Source organism: Lutra lutra, chromosome 5, assembly GCF_902655055.1.
Source record: "Lutra lutra chromosome 5, mLutLut1.2, whole genome shotgun sequence".
NCBI classification, from domain to species: Eukaryota; Metazoa; Chordata; class Mammalia; order Carnivora; family Mustelidae; genus Lutra; species Lutra lutra.
In genome coordinates, this window is record NC_062282.1 from 150567456 (window position 1) to 150580477 (window position 13022).

General features: G+C 41.7%; 1 long non-coding RNA gene across 1 annotated transcript in view; it reads right to left on the minus strand.

The window, feature by feature from the left end:
* Positions 1–13022, minus strand: part of LOC125099855 (uncharacterized) — a 59963-nt gene that overhangs the window by 21749 nt on the left and 25192 nt on the right. The window contains exon 4 of the long non-coding RNA XR_007127378.1: positions 8505–8801. This is a non-coding gene — a long non-coding RNA (uncharacterized LOC125099855). The remainder of the gene's footprint in view (positions 1–8504; positions 8802–13022) is intronic.

Genomic DNA, 13022 nt, shown 5'->3' on the forward strand with positions numbered 1-13022 from the left:
CAATAAACACCCCACTTTCTTAGCAACGATAGTGGAGACCATGTGGGGAACCTGGACATTCTCCACTCGCACCCAATAGTAAGAGAGCATCCCCTCCCCCTCCCTTTTGGAGTGGTGTCAGAGGAGGCCTAGAGCAAAGCTGGAACTTTCACTACCGCCCAGCAGTAATGAGGCCACAATCCCACCTTATGGTGTCACTGGAGGCCAAAAGAGTAGTGACAGGGCCCTCTAACTCCTCAGCCAGAATAATGTCAGTGAAGGCCTAGTGAGGAACTAGAAATCCCAACCCTTACCTCCTTAAGTATTTGGGAAGGTGGACAAATGGGGAAGTTGGGCTTCTACCCACCATGGCCATAATGAGGTAGCACCACCTCTTCCTTTGCTAGAGCAGTATCAAAGCAAGCCAGGTGAGACAGAAGGTTCAAATCAGATCCAGTTTTCACAGCTACATTCAAAATGTCCAGGATTCAACAAAAGACTTTTCTCAGACCAAGAACAAGGAAGCTCACTTGAATGAAAAAAAAGACAATTAACAGACATTAGTGTAAGGGCCTGCCCCTCCCAGAGGAACTAGCTTGTGAACCCCGGAAGTAGGGGCGGGGCAGGCCGGTGGAGACATCCAATCAGTGGGGCGTGGGTATATCCACTGGGTAAATTGCGATTCAAGTGGCTAACTGTGTAGGGGCGGGGCTCAACCACCCCCATAAAGGTTGGTCTGCGAGGCTGGCGGGGGCAGAAAAAGGAGAGCTGTCAGAAGGAGCAGAAGAAGGAGAGTCGGGGGCAGAAGGAAGGGCAGAAGGAGGGGCAGAAGGAGGGGCAGAAGGAGAGTCGGCGGGAGCAGAAGAAGGAGAGCTGTGACAGCTCTTGTAAGAGCTGTAGGAGTTGTAGCAGCTCTTGTAAGAGCTGTGAGAGTTGTGACAGCTCTTGTCAGAGCTAGACGAGCAGCCAGCGGCGCAGAGCTGCCGGAGGCCCCGATGCCAGCAGCCCCGCCCACACCACGGCTTGGGCAGCGGTGCCACGGGGAGCAGCGGAGCCACCTGCAGCCGAGCCGCCAGCAGTCCCAGCACTCCAGCAGCAGCCGAGCTGCCAGTGGTCCTGACGCCAGCGGTCCCGACACCAGTGGCCCCGCTGACACACAGCGGGGAATGGCCTAGACGCCAGCAACCTCGCTGCGAATGGCTTCGCTGCCAGGAGCGGCCTTGATACCCTGAGCCGCAGCCTCACTGGAGCTGCGCCATTCTGGGGAGCGGCTTCCTCTGGAAAGAGGCTTCCTCGGTGAGCAGCCCTGTTGGAGGAAGCATCCTCCAGAGTGGCCTTCCTCCAGAGTGGCCTCTTTTTGTGAGCAGCCTTGTCCGAGGAGCAGCCTCGCTGGAGCAGCCCTTGTCCGGGGAGCAGACTTTCCCGGGGAGCAGCCCTGTCTGAGGAGCGACCTCATCAGCTGCGGCCTCATCCTGGGAGTGGCCTCGTCTACAGAAAGGCCTTGTCCAGAGCAGCCACGTTGGGAGTGGACTTGCCGGGGTCATCGTCGTCACCTTTTCATAAGAGACAGCCCTGACCGGTCAGTTTGATTTGTGTGAAATAAAGCTTTGTTTTATTTCAAATAAAGATTTGATTGGCGTGAAATAAAGCTTTGATTTTTACTTTATATCAGTCTCGTTCCTTTGATCACGGACCCTAACAATTAACAAGTTGGTGACAGATATTACAATAATCTAACAAAGATTTGAAAGCAGCCATCATAAAAATACTGTAGTGGGCAATTATGCAAATGCTTGAAACAAAAAACAGGGTCTCAGCTAAGAAATTTAAAGTCTCAGCAAAGGAATGGAAGAAATGAAGAAACAAATGGAAATTTTAGAATTGAAAACATACTGTAAGTGAAAATTTTAGAGCTCACTGTGTGGGCTCGAGAGCAGAACTGGATGGAGGGAACAATATCTACGGACTTGATAAAACAGTATAAATTACTCAATCTTAACGAAGGAGAGAAAACAGACAAAAAAAATACAGATTCTGTATAACAAAAGATCTAATACATCATCTGAGTTCAGAAGGGAGGGGAGAAAGAGGATTGGCCTGTAAAGTCTTTGGAGCATTTTTAGCTGAAAATTCCCAAGTTTATCAAGTGACATAAACCTATAGATTCAAGAAGCTGAGTTAACCCTAAAAAACATAAAACCAAAACACGTATAAACTTCTGAAAACTAAAGTCAAAGAAAAAATTCTTGAAAGAGGTTAGAGAGCAAAATAACACCTTACATATAAAGGGAAAAAATTTGAAAAAGCAGACTTCTCAGCAGAAACCTCAAAGGTACAACATAATAAAAGATCTATGAACCCAGAGGAATGATGTCAGCAAAATGGTGGGCTAGAAAGGCCCAGGCCTTCATTCTCCCACAGAGACTTTGTCTAACAAGAAGATATGGAACAAACTGCTTTTGAGAACTCCAGAAAGCAGTTAAGACACTGCAGTACTCAAGTGAGTGCAAAGCCAATAAGAAATGCATTGGGGTGGATGGTGAAACTGGTGACATTTTACCAACCCCAGCCACGTCCCTTGTGTGGCCCAGCAAAGCACATTCAGGAGAAAACTCCCAGCTCTGGGCTTCTCCTTTAGAGGGAAAGAGAAACATCGACTGTGCAGTCAGTGGTCTTGCTTTCTGGAGGCTTGCCCAAAGGACTAGTTGGTTGTTAGTATATTCTCAGGTATGTGTAACCATCACCACAGGCAATTTTGGAACATTTTCATCACCTCAACAAAATAAAACCCCATACTCCACTATCACTGTCCCATTCCCTTCTATACCCCCAATCCTAAGCAACCATACATATTTAAAGATTTATTTATTTGTTTGAATCTCTAGCAGACTCCCCACTGAGCATGGAGCCCAACACGGGACTTGATCCCATGACTCTAAGATCATGACCTGAGCCAAAATGAAGAGTTAGACACTTAACTGACTAAGCCATCCAGGTGCCCCTTTTTCTGTCAGTTTTTACTTAATGTTTTTGGTGTTCTGTTATTAGGTGCATATATGTTTTTAATTCTTATGCTTTTTCTAATTAAGGGCTTTAATGCAGAATATATAAAGAACATTTACAGACAAACAGGCCCGTAAAAAAGATCTGAGCCCTTCACTTAAGAAGATACACAGATGTCAATTAAGTCATAAAAAGCTATTCAAAATTAATTATTGGGGAAAAGCAAATTATAACCACAATGAGCGACATCTCATACATACCCACACAGACATCCCCACATCAGAATGCCTAAAATTTAAAAGACCGACAATGCCAAGTGCAGACAAGGTTATAATACAACTAGAACAGTCACACATTACTGAGAGGAATGCAGAATGGCTCACCCCTTGAATTATTATATATTATTAATGTAATGGTTTTTTCATCATTATAAAATGTCCTTCTTAATCTCCAGTAACTTTTCTTTCTTTCTTTCTCTTTTTTTTTTTTTTTTTTTAGAGAGAGAAAGAGACTGGGGAGAGGAAGAGGCAGAGGGAGGGGGAAAGAGAAAATCTTAAGCAGGCTCCACGCCTAGTGCAGAGCCCAGTGTGGGGCATGATCTCACAACCCTGAGATCCTGACCTGAGCCAAAATCAAGAGTTGGAGACTTAGCTGACTGAGTCACCCAAGCACCCCAACATTTTTTGTTTTGAAGTCTATCTTGTCTTATATTAGTGTAGCTACTCCAGCTTTATTGTGATTGGTCTTTGCATGAAATCTATTTATTCATCCTTTTACTTTCAATCTGTCTGTATCTTTGAATCTAATATATGTCTCCTGTAGACAGCATATGGTTCAACCTTGTTTTTTTTAATCTAGACTGACAATCTTACCTTTTGAATGTGTTGTAATCCATTCACATTTAAGACTTTTAGGGACATAGTTTATTTACAACTGCATTTTAGCTTTTGTTTTCTACATGTCTTATGTATTTTTTGTTCCTCTATTCTTCTTTTACAGTAAGCAGAAATTTTACAAAGTAACATTTTAATTTCTAGGATTTTTTTCACTATAATTTTTAAAGTTGTTTCTTTAATGTTTCCTCTAGGCTTACCTTCTACATCTTAACTTACTAAAATCAGTTTCAGATTTATTGTAACTTAGTTCCAGTGAAATACAGAAACATTACCACTATACAACTATTCCTCTTCACTCCTTTTTGTGGTATTATTGTTAGACATACTACATCTATAAAACCTACAAACCCAACAAGTACATTGTTATAGTTATTACATAGTGTTGTGACTTTTGAAGAAGTGCACACACAAAAAAAGGAAAACAAGTAACTATTTATAGCTTTTTAAAATATTAACCTCATTATTTACCATTTCTGGTATTCTTCATTTGTTTTTGTGGATTCCAGTTACTGTCTCAAGTAATCTTTTTAGCCCCAAACAGCTTTGCTTCCACTACCTTCTTTGTGCTGTTACTGACAAATATAGATTTCTAAATGTTAGGCTGACAATATATTATATGCATATTGTTTGATATTATTATTTTGTAAATCAGTTAGGAAAAGGGTGAGAAATCTGCATATATATTATCTCTTATAACTACACAATGATCTTTTCCAGCATTCTGTTTTATCATGTCAATTTAAATTATCATCTGAAAAACTTCCTTTTAATCTTTTGCAAGATGGGTTGGGTAGCAACAAATTTTGTTTTTGTTTATCTGGGTCATCTTTATTTTGTCTTCATTTTTTGAAAATAGCTTTGCTGAACAGCACCCTGGGTGGCTCAGTCAAGTTAAGCATCTACTTTTGGCTCAGGTTGTGATCCTAGGGTCCTGGGATAGAGTGCCACATCAGGCTCCCTGCTCAGTGGGGAGCCTGCTTCTCCCTTTCCCTCTCCCCAGCTTGTGCATGTATTCTCCCTCTCTCTCTCTCTCTCTGTCAAATAAATAAATAAAATCTTAAAAAAGAAAAAGATAGCCTTGCTGAATATGTGATTCTTGTTTGACAGATTTTTTTCCTCCGAGCTCTTTGAATATGTTGCCTACAGCTTTGTAGCCTCCACTGTCTCTGATAAGAAGATGGCTGTTCTTACTGTTTCCCTTCTAGGTGAGGAGTGATTATTTTCCTGCTGTATTCAAGATTATCCCTTTGGTTTTGTCTCTTTGTATTTTTTTTTTAAAGATTTTATTTGTTTATTTGACAGAGAGATAGAGAGATCACAAGTAGGCAGAGAGGCAGGCAGAGACAGAAGGGGAAGCAGGCTCATTGCTGAGCAGAGCCCAATGCGGGGCTTGATCCCAGGACCCTGAGATCATGACCTGAGCCAAAGGCAGAGGCTTAACCCACTGAGCCACCCAGGCACCCCTTGTCTCTTTGTATTTTTTTTTTTTTATTATTTTTTAAAATTTCTTTTCAGTGTAACAGAATTCATTGTTTATGCACCACACACAGTGCTCCATGCAATACGTGCCCTCCATAATACCCACCACCTGGCTCCCCCAACCTTCCTCCCCCCGCCCCTTCCAAACCTTCATATTGTTTTTCAGAGTCCATAGTCTCTCATGGTTCATCTCCCCTTCCAATTTCCCTCAACTCCCTTCTCCTCTCCATCTCCCCATGTCCTCCGTGTTATTTGTTATGCTCCACAAATAAGTGAAACCATATGATAATTGACTCTCTCTGCTTGACTTATTTCACTCATCATAATCTCTTCCAGTCCCGTCCATGTTGCTACAAAAGTTGGGTATTCATCCTTTCTGATGGAGGCATAATACTCCATAGTGTATATGGACCACATCTTCCTTATCCATTCATCTGTTGAAGGGCATCCTGGTTCTTTCCACAGTTTGGCAACCGTGGCCATTGCTGCTATGAACATTGGGGTACAGATGGCCCTTCTTTTCACTACACCTGTATCTTTGGGGTAAATACCCATTAGTGCAATTGCAAGGTCATAGGAAGCTCTATTTTTAATTTCTTTTTTTTTTAAAGATTTTATTTATTTATTTGACAGATAGAGATCACAAGTAGGCAGACAGGCAGACGGAGAGAGAGGAGGAAGCAGGCTCCCTGCTGAGCAGAGAGCCCAATGCAGGGCTCGATCCCAGAATCCTGAGATCATGACCTGAGCCGAAGGCAGGGGCTTAACCCACTGAGCCACCCAGGTGCCCCTATTTTTAATTTCTTAAGGAATCTCCACTCTGTTCTCCAAATTGGCTGCACCAACCTGCATTCCCACCAACAGTGTAAAAGGGTTCCCCTTTCTCCAAATCCTCTCCAATACATGTTGTTTCCTGTCTTGCTAATTTTGGCCATTCTAACTGGTATAAGGTGGTATCTCAATGTGGTTTTAATTTGAATCTCCCTGATAGCTGGTGATGATGAACATTTTTTCATGTGTCTGATAGCCATTTGTATGTCTTCATTGGACAAGTGTCTGTTCATGTTTTCTGCCCATTTTTTGACATGATTATCTATTTTGTGTGTGTTGAGTTTGAGAAGTTCTTTATAGATCCTGGATATCAGCCTTTTGTCTGTACTGTCATTTGCAAATATCTCCTCCCATTCCGTGGGTTGCCTCTTTGTTTTGTTGACTGTTTCCTTTGCTGTGCAGAAGCTTTTGATCTTGATGAAGTCCCAAAAATTCATTTTGGCTTTTGTTTCCTTTGCCTTTGGAGACATATCTTGAAAGAAGTTGCTGTGGCTGATATCGAAGAGATTACTGCCTATGTTCTCCTCTAGGATTCTGATGGATTCCTGTCTCACGTTGAGGTCTTTTATCCATTTCGAGTTTATCTTTGTGTACAGTGTAAGAGAATGGTCGAGTTTCATTCTTCTACATATAGCTGTCCAATTTTCCCAGCACCATTTATTGAAGAGACTGTCTTTTTTCCACTGTATATTTTTTTCCTGCATTGTTGAAGATTATTTGACCATAGAGTTGAGGGTCCATATCTGGGCTCTCTACTCTGTTCCACTGGTCTATGTGTCTGTTTTTATGCCAGTACCATGCTGTCTTGGTGATCACAGCTTTGTAGCTTGAAATCAAGTAACGTGATGCTGCCAGTTTTGTTTTTCTTTTTCAATATTTCCTTAGCAATTCGGGGTCTCTTCTGATTCCATACAAATTTTAAGATTATCTGCTCCAGTTCTTTGAAAAATACCGGTGGAATTTTGATCAGAATGGCATTAAAAGTACAGATTGCTCTGCCTAGAACAATCTATACTTTTCATGTCTCTTTGTATTTTTAATATGATATATCTAATTGTGTATCTCTTCTAAACTCATTTTACTTGGGTGTTTGTTGAGCTTTCTGACTCTGTGGGGTTTTGTTTTTCAATAAATTTTGGATATTTTCAGTCACTATTTCCTCAAAATATTTTTCTGCTCCCTTCTCTGCCCTGGTTCTGCCTTTAAACATATGTGGGTGTGCTTTACCATGCCCCACATTTTCCCCGAGTCTCCTTTTATTTTTTATTTTTTCTTTCAGATTACATAATTTCTATCTATCAATGTTTGCCAATTCTTTCTTTTACTAGTTCAAATCTGTTAAGACCCTCTAGTAAGTTTTTCATTTCAATTGTACTTTCCAGCTATTTGGAGGTCTTTTTCTGCTTAATCCAACATCTATTAACAGGCAGTTTCTGGGGCCTGCTTATTTCCCAGTGTACGTACGGGGCATCATTTCCTGTCTCATATTTTTTGTTGGAAACTAGACATTGTACATAATATGTGGCAATATGGTAGATAATACTGTGGCAAATCTGAGTACTTACCACCTCCACAAGATCTTTATTTCTATTTGCTGGTTTATTTTTTTTAACAACTGGCTAGATCATTTTAGTGAACGTTCTCCAACATAATGCTAAGCCTCTGATGTTGCAGTTCAATAGGTGCAACCCTGGTCCCTCAAACAGAAGTGGGATCCAGGTTTAAATGACTTTGAGTTCTAAATTTAAGTTCTAGATCTGGTTCAGAGTGAGACATGCTCCAAGCAGGTCTCCAAGCAGAAGTACAGAAAATGCGTATAGATGTGACCAGCCAGGACCCAAGGTTCCCAGAATCCATCCCACTACTTGGGTGTCCTCAATATAGTTTATTGTGGGAGGGACCCCAAACTGACCCTCAGGAACGTAGATGGGCCAGGCCTGGAGCTGGACCTGGGAAGTGGGAGAAGGCCATATGCACAGGGAAGAACTATATGGAACAGACACTTTCAGGGCTGGCCCAGACCTCTGACCCTGGATCACTGCCTTGACACTTGCCTTCCACAGCGGCCAAGGTCACTCTGAACAGGCTGGCAACAGAACCCTATGGCGCCATTGCTATGGGCTCCACTTATTGAGGAGCAACCAAGAAAGAGAGACAAGCTCAGACTGTTAAGTCCTTTCCAGTCTCATGCAGCTGGGACCATGGCCAGAAGCTGGTCTCAAAATTCTCCACCCTGCTCAGGGCCACAGAGTGGTGGCAGGGCCAGGCCATGTAGGTCACTTAAGGGCCATAAAGTCGAATATGGAAGAGACCTACCTGAGGAGATATGTTCCTCCCAGTTCTGGCCCAGGGTCTGCTGTAGGCCTTCTCCATGAATATGGGCCAGGGTTCACTTGTTAGCCACATGTATAATCAGTCCAATGTAAATCCTACAAACTTATCAGCATCTGGGGACACTTTGCCAGCTCTTCTTTATGGCCCTGGGCTTGGGGACAAAGCAACTGTCCTTGTCAGGATGTGATTCTTCTTCCTTGACTCAAGATGAAACTCATTTCCAAGGACTCCCCAGTCATGTAGGAAACTCTGGATTCCCTGGTCTCTCCAAGAACTGACCTGAAAGGGATAGAGAAATGTGGATGTACCTTGGCATGACTCACACCTTATATGTGGGTGGTTTTCAGAGACTCCTTCTACATTGGTAAGGTCCACACATGCCTTTATGTCTGCTGCTAGGAGATGAGAAATCCTTAAATGGGAAGGTCAGGAACCAGCATCACCGGGCAAAGTAACGTCCAATCCCTATATGTATAAACCTGTCAGGAAGCTTCTGTGTGTCTGGATAATATTAAAATTCATGAATGAAAAAAATCTGAAAACTGACTGAACAAAAGGATTTAAACTAAGGAATTCCTGGTCTGGAAGGGCTCTCCCTTTGTCTTAGGGAAGGTGATATCTGTCCTTGTATGGGGCCTCATTTACCTTCCACTCACCAAGGTTGTGTAGGCAAAGACAGGGTTCCAAGTACCAGAGTCACTCCTGTCATTCACAGAGCTGCCCTGTGGGCCATGACAGGAACTTAGGGTTCGTGAAGGTCCTAAGGCTGGGTGGGAAATATAGCGAAAAAGAAAAGTGGCTATTAGATTGCTGTGGCCAGAAGGATGCTCTTGCCCCAGGGTTTCTTTTTCTTCCTTTGCTGCCTTAAGGTTTTTAATATTTCAATTAGCATAATGCCCTAGGTCCATCCATGCTGTCAAAACGGCATGATCTCATCCTTCTTTATGGATGAGTAATAATCCATTGTGTATATATACCACCTCTTCCTTATCCATTCTTCTATCAGTGATGGACACCTGGGCTCTTTCCATATCTTGGCTCTTGTAAATAATGCTGCAGTAAACATAGGGGTGCATGTATTTTTTCAAATTAGTGGTTTTGTTTTCTTTGGGTCAATACCCAGTAGTGGAAATATTGGATTATATGGGATTTCTATTTATTTTTGAGGAACCTCCATACTGTTTTCCACAGTGGCTACCATGAATTTATGTTCCCACTAACAGTGTGTAAAGATTCCTTAAGTCAGATTGAGAAAGACAAATACCGTATGATTTCACTTGTATGTAGAATCTAAAAGAGCAAAAACAAAAACACATGACTAAGGAAACAAAAAGCAGAATCAGACCTATAAATATAAATACAGAGAACAAACTGACGGGGAGGGGTGGGGAGAGATGGGCAAAATGGGTAAAGGGGAGTGAAGATTATGTCTTCAGTTATGGAATGGACAAGTCACAGGAATAAATAAATGGCACAGCATAGGAATATACTCAATGATAAGGTAATAGCATTATATGGTACAGAGGGTAGCTGCACTTGTGGTGAACAAGTGTAAAAACTCATCAAATCACTATGCTATACACCTGAGACTAATGTAACATTGTGTCAGCTATACTCAAGTTGAAAAAAAAAAGATTTTAATTTCAGTGGAGTCATCTAATTAAAAAAAATAAAAGATATCTTAACATGAGGCAATCTATTAATGTCTTACCTGTGAATCTATTAAAATATGGGAAATCACAGTATTGAAAATAATAATCTAATGTTCTAAGAAGTAAGCTAGAATCTAATAAAGAATCCCAAGCTTCCCCTTCTGCCTGTGATGAAAGCACAAGATCCAGACTTCCAGGACTGGATGGATAAAAGGCCAGAAGAGCTACATGAAACCTAACAACAGGAGTACAGGACGGCGTCTGGAGGAAGGAATCAAGTGACAGGAGCTCCATGACTGCCCCAGTTCAGAGCCCACGGAGCTTCCAGGATAGAGTGGGGAGAGGATCTAGGCAGAGAGTGGGGGGTCCCCCTGAGTTAAGGAAACATGGGTGATAATTTGAGCCTTGGGTCCAAGTACCAAGGAGGTACTTGATGCAACAAGGGGCAGTTGAAAAAACTCAAGAGGAGTCCAATGAGAGTATGGTAAAAGAAGGAATCTGTTAGCATAACTGGCCCAATCTCTAAATATTCCCTTTAGCTAAAAGTTTAAAGAAGTTTCTGGTCTTTTTAAAAATGTCTAATGGGGGTCACCTGGATGGCTCAGTGGGTTAAGCTGCCAACTTTCAATTTCTATTCAGGTCATGATCTCAGGGTCATGGGATTGAGCCCCACATCAGGCTCTCCATGCTCAATGAGGAGTTGGGAGCCTGCTTGAGATTCCCTCCCTCTCCTTCTGCCCTTCCCCTGCTTGTGTGCTCTCTCTTTACAATAAATAAATAAATCTTTAAAGAAAAGTATCTAATTGGCATTGTGAAACTGTGTGGCTTTTAAAATACCTATTCTTTGAAATGTTTAAGACTATTTTACAGCCTAGCATGAGGTCATTTTTTTAAAAATGTGTAATAAAAATGTGTTTTCATTAATTTTTGAATGCAATATTCCATGCGTCTATTCATTAAATCAAAGTTGTTCACTTTGCTCTTCAGAAATTCCGTATCTTCAGTGACATTTTGGGGGGAGGAGGCCAGCTTTCCTACCAGTTACTGATAAAGACGGGTTAAAAATACCTCTGTAACGGATTTGTCAATTCTCCTTCAATTTTTGCTTTATATATTTTGAAGCTACATTGTTAAATATAAAAGAGCTTATTACTATTTTTCCTGGTGAATTAACTTTTTATTGTTATATAATTATCTTTCCTATTTCTAGTAACACATTTTCTTAATATGCTATCTTTTATTTAACTAAATGTAGCCACATGAATTTTCTTTGGTTAATATTTGCTAGGTGTATCTTTTTCCAACATTCTACTTTTAAGATGTGTGTATCCTTGTTTTAGCATGAAGCTATGTTTCTAAAAATTTAGTCTTATATTATTTTTCTTTTAATTGGAAAGTTAAGTCCATGTGCCTATCTAGTGATTACTGAGAGACCTGGATTTATTGCTACCATATCCTTATGTACCTTTTATTTGTCCAAATTTTTGTTTTTGGGTTTATTGCATATGTGATATTTTATTTTACTTTACTTTTTACTTTTTTTTTTGTCCTCCCTTTCCCCTTTCCCATTCCTTCTGCCTACTTGTTTGGAAACTGCACATTCTATTTTGTGAGTTTTATCAAGGACCATTTCTCTATCAGAACAACTATGATGAATATGCTCATGTTGTTTCTAACGTAAGAATGACCTGTAGTGGTGGAGAAACTGGTTCAAGGTATTGTCTTACTGTAGTGACATATTTTTACTTATTTTGGTGCTATCTGGGTTACTTTATCTTGATTAAATGAATTGTGGAATCTTTCATAGTTTTCAATATTTTACAATAGTTCACAGAGCTCTTAAGAGGAAATAAAGTTAGTTAAATAAATAAAGGTACTAGTTAAAAGTAGTAAAGAAATATTTTATTCAGCGCTACTGCAATAGGGGAGAGAAGCTTCAGTAAAACTGAACTCAACTCCCAGTACAGCAAAGACAGCAGGGGATTTACAGTAACAGATTAAGGGATCAATGGATGGAAAATTATCAAAAGGAGATAGCGAAGTTGGGGGATTCTTGCAAACCTGTCTCAATAGGATTCTTGCTAAAGGCAGGCCAAAGATGCAGACATCAAGAGGAGGGAAAAAGGAAACTGATCAGATACCAAGAATGAGGTTTCTACCTAAACTGACTTAGCAGGATTCTTGCTAAAACTAGGGCTCTGCAGGCTAGGATTGGGCCCTATGTGGCCGAGTAGAAAGAGGACTCAGAGGAATCTGGTTTGGTCACGTCTCTGTCACAGCAATAGGAAGAGGCAGAGAAAATGAGCATTTATCTTGATAAAGCCAAGTATCACAATCCATGCTACCATACTGATAGGTCCTAAATGTCACGTATTTCTCCAAGTGCCGGCGACAGATCCAGCTGAAACAACTCTGGTCACACAGTCAATTAGACTTTTTCGCGTCATTCTACACTGTGCCTATCTTGGGCGCCTAGCTAGCGGTGGGGGGGGTGGAGGGAGGTGAAGGAGTATAGTAATCACCACTCACGGGGGGCCCACTACGTATACGGTACGTTACTACCTTCTTCCGACAACTTTGCAGGTGACTCGTCATTTCACAAGAGTAAAACGAGGCTAGCTAAAGCTTTCTACCCCTTCACCCCTTCGTATGGGTTAAGCATCGACAGGCTCTAATGAGGAGGGACTTCTTTGGGGAACCGGGCCTCTCCCCGCTTCCCAAGACAAAACCCCACTACCGCGAGGGAGCCATGCTGGAAACGCCCACTGTCCTACGGCTGGGATCGCCCCCGCCCTCCCGCTCGCGCCTGCGCAGTGACTGCCGCGCCGCGCCGCGCCCCTGCAGCCTT